The sequence below is a fragment of the Hesperophylax consimilis genome, chromosome 21 (assembly GCF_061612785.1).
Source record: "Hesperophylax consimilis isolate HC1 chromosome 21, BYU_Hcon_1.0, whole genome shotgun sequence".
Lineage (NCBI taxonomy): Eukaryota > Metazoa > Arthropoda > Insecta > Trichoptera > Limnephilidae > Hesperophylax > Hesperophylax consimilis.
The window spans coordinates 13,855,285-13,867,726 of record NC_142856.1 but is presented as its reverse complement, the minus strand read 5'-3'; positions in this window follow the sequence as shown (position 1 = coordinate 13,867,726).

The following is a 12,442-nucleotide window of genomic DNA, read 5'->3' as shown; positions in this document are numbered from 1 at the left end:
AGTCCTCAACCTGGGTAATGATTTAACTAAAACACCGTGAGGTGTTCTATCCAAACCATAATAAAAGAAAGACGATTCAATTCGTTTTGCCGCCTGGTGACAGATTGTTTTTTGATGCATTTTTCAACTGGTAAATATTATGATTTGGAAAAAGGGGTCGTCAAAATTACAGGTGTTCACCGTAATAAGTGACCAATCTAGTTGTAATTTGATGTTCGATACAATATCTATTCGGACAAGAATATCTGCGTGAGCTTGTGTTTAGATATATTATGAATGACCAATAGTTTATTAAACTTGTGCTAGATACGGAAAAATAACCTGCTGGTGTCTCCACAACATCAAACATACGCCCGTTTTTCGCTAAACCTGGGATGCGTGCTCCCTAAAACTAAAGCCACATTCGCTCAACGACAATTCTCCTAAAATATACAATAATATAAACACCGATATAAATTCAATTAATTTTTTTATCCCTTTTTACTTTCCGTATTCAACATTGGCTATTTGAAATGGGACAAGCCGTCTTTAAAGGATACATGAGTTCCTAACACTGTTTAAAAAAAAAGTTTAGACTTTATCATTTATTTAGTTTTTTCTTTATTTTTATTCCTAATATAGTTTCTTTAGTAATATACGTTTTATTTATTTTTTTTCACCATAATTTTTTTTTTTTTTGTTTCATTATTGTTATTCTTACATGAATCATGTGCGACTACCATAATACGTGCATGAGCCTAGAATGTTAGTTGAGAAAGTCAATAATTATTTTTTTTAAATATTTAGTAAAAAATAATAATAATTTGAAATGGTCATGTAGTAACATTTTTAACAGTATTTTGATGAAAAAAAGTCGTACTCATTTTTCTGTGTGTGCAATTATCATAAGCAGAAAATGTTAGCGATGGAGAACTCAGCTAACATTAGAAATGAAGACTGAGGCAGCTCTAGTATTTTTATTTTATCTTCGGGTGGATTTCGTGAGTGGCTTCATTTCTTGGGGGTATTTATTGTTTCAACTTGTTGAGTTATTTTTTTGGATTTGACACATTGTTTTAAGGTTTTTTAAATATTAATTAACAATCTTTAAATAATAAACGAGTGAGAAAAAATTCAAAAATATATTCTGAAATCAAATTGAAATTGAAGCGTCAAAAAGGTTTGTTGCAAAAAACTTTTAATTTAAAATCAATTATAGAATATCTTCACCTTGGTATCACCGTGAATTGCTACAAAATAGTAAAAACATATATAAAAATCACTTGAAAAAGACTCAATTGCTGGCAGAATTTACACTTAAAAAATGTACATACCGATTGAAACTCTGAGAATGATTTATATATCACTGGGAGAATATCTTGTAAGAAAAAGATTACCAATATGGTGAATTCCACAAAAACGAATCTGAAACAAATACAAATGATTCAAAACGTAATTGTAAAACGGACAGAGACAGCTACCGTTATTCTAGAGGGTAAACAGTTTAACTGTTAAGGCTATATTATGTTACAAAATTGAAATCAAATATTTTATACAATTTAATCTGCAGCATAAAGAGAAATTGAAACATATTTATAATGATAGATTCACAAATATCTGTAGATTGATAGTTGCGAAATATTAAAACAAAAAAAACAAGTACGAACAGCGGAACAAAGAGATGAACAATGAGATGGAAAAAAATGAGTAAAAATTTTTGCTTAAAGAATAAATCTAATAATATTATTTTACATTAACCCCAATGAGGAACATAATTTTCCTCAGGGCCTGTATCATCGTTTGGGATGCTTATGGAGAGGAAGTTCTGGGGAGGAAAAAGGTATGCGCATTGGGTAGATATCTAGGGATTCGTGTATCCAGGCGTTAAGTATAAATTTATTCTTCCCGCTGCTTCGCAAGGCGGTCGAGAGGTCAAGGGGTCTCAACAAACCAACCTCTACCGATCTGGCTCGTCACTTGGGTATGCGGGTAAGTGCATCGTGAACACACCTCATCCGATAAATCTTGACACTTCATCAAAATAACCAAACTCAGCGATTCACTTGGGATGACCTATGGCAGAGGTCTTGGTTATCCAATAAATGCCCGCCTTCCAAAATGAAAACAAAATAACAAATACAAAAATTTTAACTCGTGAAACGAATTTACGATGTAGGTATTTATTCCAAAGGACTAGCTAACGAGTAAGACCATGATAAAGGAAAAGCGACTATAAAATGCTCCAGTCTTGTTCTTTGAAGAATCGCAGATCCCCAGGGATGCGACCATAGACGTTTTATCTGGCTTCATAATAGAGTTTATTCAATGTTGTGATGTTATAATTCCTGGAAACCTTAATAATATAATTAATTAAAACATCGGTGCGATTAAGAAGCATCTCTTATAGAAGGAATTCAAGAAAAATTTGCTAATATCAGCACATAAACCTTAAAATCTTCTGCACATCCAATGGAAGTTCCAACTTATACAGAGTTTTCCAATAAGAGGTGTTATTTTGAATAGCCCGTTATTTCGGTAGATGTTACTTTTGAAGCTGTCATTTTTTAACATTTGATAAGTAAAAACTACGTCATTAATAAAAATGGAACGATAAACGCTTCAACAATGCATTGAAATTATAAATATTCACTTGAGTAAATCAAATGCAAATCATCTTGAGTGATGAGGCCCATTTCCACCTCGGTGGCTTCGTCAACAAGCAAAATCGTAGCATCTGGGGCTCGGAAAACCCAAGAGTTATTGTTAAAAAGCCTCTTTATCTTCGACGTGTGACTGATTGGCGCGGTTTATGGTCCGGCGGAATCAATGGACCTTACTTTTTCTAAAATGAGGCTGGAACAACAGTTACGGTGAATGGATTGCGCTATCGAGAGATGGTTAATGATTTTTCATGGCCGGGATTGGATAATATTAATCTGGACAACGTTTAATTTCAAAAAAACGGCGCTACGTGCCACACAAGCAACAAAACCATTGATCTTTTACGATTGAATATCAAAATAACACCTCTTATTGGAAAACCCTGTACAAAGCGTGGTGCGCGGTACAGCGACCCAAAAGGTAATTTGAAGTAATAAACCAAATGCTTTACATAATATGGGATTGAAGAATGAGTGAAATGTATTATGTTAGTAATTTTTCGGTAGAATTGAAAGGAATCACCAAGGATGGGTACTCTAAATAAACCTACTATTTGGCCAACGAAAGTAATATAGTAAAGCAGATCTTTATATACTCGTATTTTTCATTCATGTAAAATTGAGTAATTAAAAATAGCGCTTATTCTTACGCTGCAGTTTACTCGCTATCTTTAAAACTTCAAGCGTGGACTTATTATTTATATATGGGAAATGGGAAATATGGCGCTATGGGAAAGGGCACTATTAAGTTAATCGAACCCTTTTCAGAAGATAATGTATGCGATAATTTGGCTGGATGAGGAAAGGAGCGTGTCATTGAGCTATTTAGCTTTAGTTTGTAATCAAAGCGTTTCGTTTCAGTAATGAAACTAAGAAAACCCGTGATGATAATTTATAGTTTTCATAAAATCGTTAAGACGTCAATTTGTTTTAATGAAAATTCTATTTAATTATGTTATTATTAAGTTATGCAAGCATCTTAGTTTCTTTATTATTGTGATATTATTTTTAACTGTGGTTAGACCACGTTGACACGACTGATTCATATAATTCTATATCCCGTCCAATTTCAATTTAAATAGAATCACAAAAATTAGTCGTCTCATGTGGCCTAACCACAGTTTGAAAATGGACTTGAATACCGAAACAGCTGCCACACTAATAAAAAAACTTTAATACTTTCAGAACTTAGTATTAAAATGATTTGATCTGTTTTCCATTAAATTTAGACAAAAAAAATAAGCGGAGATCTACAATCTTAACACTAAGACAATATATACATATTAATAAGTATTGAATCTAGGGCACAGCCGAGAAATAGTTTAGTGCATTCTTTAAATAATAATATTTTTTCTCTATATATATATTCTCTATTCTGTTTCCAGACTTATAACAAGTACTGTAACCTGTCTCACAAGAGCACATACAAGAAAGGAGTCAAGTAAGAAACACAAAGTCCTATGCCGTACGAGGAATAAAGGAAGAATACACATATTACACAGTCTCCTCCAGGTAGCGGGTAGCAAATACCAGGTAACAGAAAACAGGCAGAATGTAGTACAAGTACTCGACTAATCTAAAACAGAGATAAAGTGTTTCATGTTCAGGGTTTTAAAATATAAACCCAGCTCGATAAATGAAAGGCATATCCTACAGAATGGTTGTATGAATATTTAAACTCGACATGTTATCTTATAGTTGGGTTTGGTTGTGTTGCAGTGACAATTAAACATATTTGGGGTTTATATTTAAAGCAATTTTTGGCTGTAGGAGGTGGCAACATTAAAAATGGAAAATATTTATGGTTTACAGTTTTACACATACCTACTCATACCTCCAATGTAAATAGTTTTGTCAAAAGGAAACATTAGTAGGGAAAGTGTTGCTGGTTTTTTCACAAATAAAAATACATATTCACAAAAATTACTAATTTTTTAAATAAATTTTTAGAATTTCACTCCAGTTTTTGGTAATGAATAAAACTCGGCAGAAAGACTTGTTATCGATGACAATGCATTATATCATATTTTGGTGGGATTCATGCAATCACACGCGGACACTTAGCCTTTTTTTCTAAATTTGGATGATATTACAGTTGACATGTGAAATAAATATCAATAATAAATATCCTTCCCAATCTGGATTTGGTTCAGTTTAGTGCCCTAGGGAGAAAGGTTCAATCCTTAGTCAAACCAAAATATAGTAATTATTATTATTTTTAAATAAGTATATTAATAAAAATGATGTATTACAGTATAAAAAATTGTTTTTTTAGGGTTGATTTTTTAAAAGATATAAAATGGCAAATACAATTGTTCGGATTTGGCAACGACGAAGATAAAATTACTGGCTACAAGACAGCCGTCAGCTGTTACTACAAACGCTGGCCGATATGAAGTCACAAACGCCTTCGGCAAGAATATGAATAAACGTAATATCTTTTGGCTAGTTTTTTTGCTTCCCTTGTAAAATTTAATAACACCCACATAGCCAGTCTTACAAGCGCAATGACGACATTAGACTGAAAAGTCCATATTTTTACTATTTTCCGCTACCTTGTTTCAGGTGTCACGATTTCCATGACTTCTAGAACAAAACGGCTATCACGCAATAAGAAATCTTTTGAAAAACATAGCTGAACATAATTTGTATTACAAAAATGTTTTTAAATGTTCACAAATAATGCAGGAACTAACCAAAGGCAGGTGCAAAGAGGGAAATAATGTACAGGTATTGCACTAATAAATTGCTAGGATTCTTTCTCTTTTGGAAAACGTGAACAATACTAAACAGCACCCGGTGCAGTCGCAGCCGTTGTGTACATGGTACACAAATGGGAACATAAAGTTTCTGCAACTATGTATTGCGTGAAGGTCAAAATTAAAATCAAAGATAATGTATTGAATATCCATTCTAACAATTTCAATTGGACACATTTTTGCATAGCGTTGTAATTTCACAGGGTTCTAAATGATACTATTAAAATCTTTTCTCTCAGTCTCCCTACTCAGTTACGCAGTCATCATCAACTCTCTGAATATAATGTAAAAATGTGTTTTAACTTTGATTTATAAGAGTTTTTAGTGAGGTTTCCAAGAGGTTTTATCTACATTTGTTACAAAAAAATTAAGATTTTTTAATTTTGATACAATTTTATGATAATTTCACATCCCTTTTTCTTGTTTTTTCTTCTGTCCCCAAAAATCTGACCTTGGAAGAAAAAAGAATACCGACACGAGTGTTATTTTGTTTTATAGTTCGAATTATCGTCGTCGTTTAAAGTGCTTGTTATTTTTGCTCTTCGTATTGATAATTTTGAAATAAATTGAAAAATGGTGCAAGCATAAATTCCAAGTTCATTATTGCCGTTTTGTGACATGTAAAGAGAGTTTGTATTGTAAAAATCTCTTATATTAATGTCATTAATGGTGTTTATAAGATACACATGTAATGGTTCCATCCTTCTACATTTATACCTATATTGAAATAATGGTTATTTCTCCTGTCTGATCTGCAAAATGTTGTAACATCCTGGTCATTGCCCTTCGATTTTCCTAAGCTGTTGGTGGCGCCCTTAGAGGACTACCTTAAGAAGAAACCCTAGCTAAGTCTTTCGACCCCCGTATGGAACATACGGCAGAAGATCTTAAGATTTAATTCGCAATAATGCCCCTTTTTCAGCGTTGTGTATTTTTTGGTTTTGAAATTCATATGAGATATGAACGGGCTATTAATGCATATATTTGTGGTAATCCTGGTTCGTTTAAATTAGAGTGAATGATCCCTTTACTATTGAAATTTTTAAAACTTTCTTACAAGACCGCGTGTTTAGCCTACTCCTGTCGCCTGCAGTACGCCTAACCCTTATACAGTGGTAATCGCTTGTAAACCTTTCCTTTAAGCTCTTTCCTACCTTTAATAAATCCGAGGACATGAAATAGTTTCGTTATTGCATAAATTAGTATAGTATGGTGTTGACATGCATAGTGCGACGGTTTTCGTCATCTCAGCTCCGGGGTCGCCTTCATTCTGTTTTACATATTTTAATTTTGTTATTTGACACTTAATCTTTTATAGGGAAGGGATGAGAGGGGGGGGGGAAGAGGAAGGGTAAACTATGTGATCGAAATGTTTTTTTTTGCAAATTACGTTGGCTCCTCCGCTGACCAAATACGAGAACGGTGGATGGTGATCAGAAATCAAACGCTGACCCCGACGTGGCTACACTATACCCCACAGCTGGCGACCCATTTCATAAAGGTACCCTGACCTGTCGGATGCATTCACGTCCAAGAGAAAGCGAATTAAGTCATCACGCCACTTCCGAAATCGCTCCAACGCCCATTCCTCCGGACGAGCTACTTTACTGAGTCTAGATGGGGAAGGTAATTGCATCCCATATCATGATACTAACGCGATAAGTGTGTCGTGTAGGTTTTGCCTGATGAAGCTCAAACTCCCACGTGCCGTCAGACCTACAGTTCACCTCAAAGAAGCTGCTGTAATTCCGCCAAGGGAGCGTTCCAGTTGGCTTACATCAGCCTCTCGGTCGACATCATTGGATAATGTGATAGTGCTGCGGACTTATCCCCACGTCATCTCACGCCGCCGCCCTCCACGTGGATTTTCACAGACGTCCAAAGTGCCTTCGTCCTACAAGCCCCAACTGCAGGCCATGTTCCCGTTCATTACCAATTGGCATCACTATTTCCATTCCACTTTCGTGCCCAATAACTCCACACGGCCCCGTCAGAGGGTGTAGTCCATCCAGCGCTTCGTTGGCCCGATCCGTCCACGCTGACAACCCCTCTCACGTGATAGCGTGAGAAAAAAAATCCTTCTGTCTAGTCCGTATTTGTGTGATACGGATTTGCAGCGACGCTATCAGACATTACCCAACTATGAAGTTTACTCGAGGGGTAAATTTGGGAATGGGGTAAGGCTTGAGGGTAATAATATTGATCTTGTCGGGGAATCCTGAAAATTGACATGTTGGTTTTATGTACATATTAAAGTGGATTAGTAGTAACTGTCAGTCGGCGAATATCAGCATCACGCGTTCCAAGTCCATCTGGGAATTTGGTTGAATTGAATTGTAAATAAAACACTTACCCAGCCCCTATCCGCTAAATAACAACATCCGGGTTGGGTTTTACACAACCGTTGCCATTTTGGGCGGAGTGTTCGCGAATATCACTAGATTTACCCTGAGCTTATACATAATATCTTTACCTCCACCTGATACATCCTCAACCTTATTTTCCTAATTTTTATTGTGTTACCCTCTCTACCGGCCGTAATGAATGTGCTTCGATATCCCCTCCCTAACCAAGTAGTTATTGAAAAATTTCGTTGTAACACGGCTTCGATCGAGCCCAAAGCGCGGTAGCAAGATACTTAGGTATATAGATTTCAGTTATAATTTGACTTTAATCCGAGGCTCCATTGAAGCTCCCAATTAAAGTTTTATCACTTTCGTTTAATTTTTTCCGAGTTGAATATTTTTGGTTTATTATCTTTTGACCACAATCTTTTGTTTATGATCCGTGACTCTAATTGAATCCATAGCAATCGCGCTCAACTTTATTCGAGAAGAAATTTTAACGTTTATTAATTTTAATACAATTCATTTATAATCCGTGACTTTATTTGAATCCATGGCAATCGCGCTCAACTTTATTCGAGAAGAAATTTTAACGTTTATTAATTTTAATACAATTCATTTATAATCCGTGACTTTATTTGAATCCATAGCAATCGCGCTCAACTTTATTCGAGAAGAAATTTTTTGCGTTTATTAATTTTAATTACAACTCGTTTATAATCCGTGACTTTATTTAAACATAAAATCGCGTTCAACTTTATTCGAGAAGAAATTTTTAGCGTTTATTAATTTTAATACAATTCGTTTATAATTCGTGACTTTATTTAAACATAAAATCGCGTTCAACTTTATTCGAGAGGAAATTTTTAGCGTTTATTAATTTTAATTACGATTCATTTAGACCAATTAAACTTTTCAACTTGAATTTAATTATTACGTCAAGGACACTGAGTCTAATTTCTTCAAACACTGAATTGAACTGTATGTTTTTGACCAGAAAATCTCTAAGTCCAGGATAATGACCAAAGTGATAATTCCTCCTAGCGCGGCGCGTATACTCCCTTAAAAGGTCCTCGGCGACTTGTGACGAACTCTCTCAATTTGTGCCCGCGCATGATGTCTTATAGCAGTAATTAACTACGCTTGTCATTGCGATCCAACCTTTATTGAAGCGTTACGGTCTTATATTTCTCGCACAATATCCTCTGTGTGAGTTAAAACTTATCAGACCTACCCTTCTGCGTCTCTGAGAAAAAATGGACATCTGCTGTCTCACAACACAGGCCCGTACTGGTGAAATTCTGAAGTTTGCCCCATCCTGCAGGTGCCTTATAATCCGTCAAAATTGACCTGTTTTTCTAATTTAAATTTTTCGCGTTCCTATTTGGTCCGTGATGTGTGTTCTGATGACCTTTCCTTTAGTGCGCTAAGACGTCCTCTTACGCGTAACTAATCAAAATTTTCCTCTTAACTTTCCGTTTTCGTGGATATATCCTACAGCCTACCTTTAATCTTCTTTCTCCCGTGTGGAAATAGAATTCGCAACTCGCCTTTTGTCGAATTGAATGCTGTACACGTCCGTTCCTCTCTTTACCTCCCGAATCGATCACTTCTGACAACCATTCCCCTTCCTCCGTATGATAAGTCCCTTGCGTAAGGTCGCCTCCTACATTGCACATTTATTCACCTTCCCCTTTCGTAGTTTAGTATAATAATCACACTTTTCACTGATTATTCCAAGTTCCTAAGGCCTTTTCGGTACTTGTTCTAGTTGAAATGTCCCAGTACACATCATGTCGCTCACCCTTTGCCTTTCGTCCGAGATCGCATCGGTTTGATAACCTGTTTATTTCTTTGGCCAGTTTCATTTTAAGAACTATTACTGAATTTTCACGATTCCTCCCTGCAATTATGGGTGTTGGCCTTAATGATTCAGTCACACGCCTATCTTCTCTCTTCGTCCCTCAACTCGTTTCACATCAATCAGAGGTCTCAAGTACCCTTCATAACAAACCCGTATGTACTCGGTCATAATTCCTCTGCCAAACGTTTATACATTAATTTTAATGTATTTTCGTCTTCCATAAGCCACGTATAAAATTAATTACTTTCGATAATGGTTATTACCGACTAAATGACGCAGAACCATGTTCGAAATTTTCCCAAAATCAACACTCTCAAGTATCTGAAATTGGCAACCCTCTTACTTCTTCTAACCTCGAGTAACAGGCCTGTTGCCACCAAATCTCGCTCCGTCCGAGTGAAGCTATGCGTTCAAAAAAGGTTGTGAACTCCTAGAATGTCAAGTGATTTAACCTTGATCCTAGCCCCGTTCGTTCACCTATTCATTTTGTGGGAATATTTCCAAGGTCGATGCTATATAAATCAAAACCTAAACACGCCCCCTATCTGTAATTCCCTTTGTCCTGTCAGAAAGTCACGCCTTCCTCTTTCGTCGCAACCCTAAAGGAAACTCCCCCACCTTTGTATGCAGTTCCCTGTAATTCATATGCGACTGTGCCGACAGATAGCGCTACTATGACGGATTATATCATCTACCTCGGGAGAGACCTTGATTCATCACACACATCAATGATTAATAAGTGTACAATGGAATCTTCCAGAAACCAGTATGACTTCAAAAGAAATAATCATTATCAACAGGTGAGGGCTTCCTTTCCTGACTCCTAGTATTCATTGTGATAATAAACACGATCACTTTGTGATTCACTTGAACTTTTCTTCTCGTTAAAATACCGTCCATTTTAAATACCAATGGGGTCATTGGTATTTAAAAGTAAAATTGACGGCCGGCATAGTCCAGTGGTAACGCATTGGACTGCCATTCCGAAGGTCGCGGGTTCGAACCCGGCGTGCGCAAATAAATTTTATTTGATTGATTTGTGTTATTTCACAATTAATTAATTAAAATAATATATTTATAGTATATTTGCGGCACGTTCCAGAGTGGAAGATACAGTATCGCCCTGGTGTAAGACCACCATTCAGAATTGAAACGTTGCTCCAAATGGCTTTAGCCGTGTTTAGTGACTAGATCTGAATAGCCAGGTACTTCCCCACCTTCCTCTTTCCCTTCTCCACTTACCTTCAGCCTCACAACATCCCTCAATTGGGGATGCCATAGTCTCACTGGCTCCAGACGGGAGCAGTTGGGACTCTTGTGAGGTTTTCACTATAAGAAAAAAAAAAAAATTATTAAAAAATATTCAAAAAAAATAATCATTTCGTTCTTATAATAATTATACAATTCTTCATTTTAATTTAAGGCGAGGGGATGTTATTAAATATTAGTTATTTTGAAATTTTTTTAGTGTTAGTTGTTTGGTTTTTGATACTTTGGTTTGTTCTGTTATATATTACTTTTTATTCTAACAGGATATCTTACGTTTTCAGTACCGACACCTTTTAGTTTGTTTTGAAATATTTAGTTCAAGTCATTATTAATTGATGTTTTTTTCTGTTGCTTTTTTAGAATTTTATTCCTAGGTATTTGAAGTTCTGTTGACCCGATGTCTTTACACGAGTCGGTAAGGGAGAAATTAAATATGATTTATGACCTAATTTCTACAGTATTCCTCCTCTCGTTACCTAAGTACACCACGCAGGTCCAATGAAATAGTAACAAGATTAATTTTCTCTCACTGCTCCTTGAGAGTTGAAAATTCATAAGCTTGGGCATGTATTGCGTTCTTAGTAAATTGCATGCAAGTTGTAATACCAAGACTTCAAAAAACTTGATGGAAAGAATAAAGGCAGATGAAATTGTGAAGAAATGCAACGGAGATGCTGAAAGAATGCTGAGAAATTACTTTAATTAATTAACACTGTTGGAATGGATGAGTGTAGAGAGGAGGCTAAGAAGAAAATACAACGCAAAAGTTGGTGAAAACAGATCTCAACGATGGATACAAAAAAGCATGCCCAAATAAGCTATGCGAATTTATTTATGTGTGTTTTTTTATATATTTAATATATGTAAGTGAGTACAGGATGTTATATAGGTACATATGGTTAAAAAATATATGTATGTTCGCAATTTCACCAATGAAGAAACTGGTTCTTGTGCTTGGTGAGCGAGTTAAATACAGTAATTATAAGTAAAATAGAATACTTTTTTTGCTATTTGTTTTTGGGGTATTATGCCGTGTTGCGCACTGATTATTTGAATAACACATCTGCCCTGATGATGGACACTGCAATGCTGTCCGAAACGTTGGCTAAAGAAGGAGTTAGCGCAACACGGCATGTTTCGATAGCTCTTGAAAAACTTTAGCGTCTTGTCGGGTGCAATTGATCGATATACGGGAACGGGAATAGGAAGTTGAGGATGCCACCAGAATTAAGAGAAAGTCCTACCTTGTACTGGTATCTCCTTACAGCCTCCGCAGTAGCACCAAACTCACACAGTATTAATCTATTTCCGTCACTAGATATCGACCACGAAAGAAATGTCCATTGAAATGTATGACCCGAGACGCGTATCCGTAGGTGGTAGAAATTGTACTAGCGAGCGCCGGTCAGACCAAATCCCTATATCCCGATGGCCAGGTGGGAACAATAGGATGTAGGTAATAAAATAATTATAATTTCTTCGCGTTATGCCCGAACATATACCGCCCGCCAAAATTAACAATTTTTCAATACCCATCGAAACTGGTCGAACCCGAAAAAAAAAAAA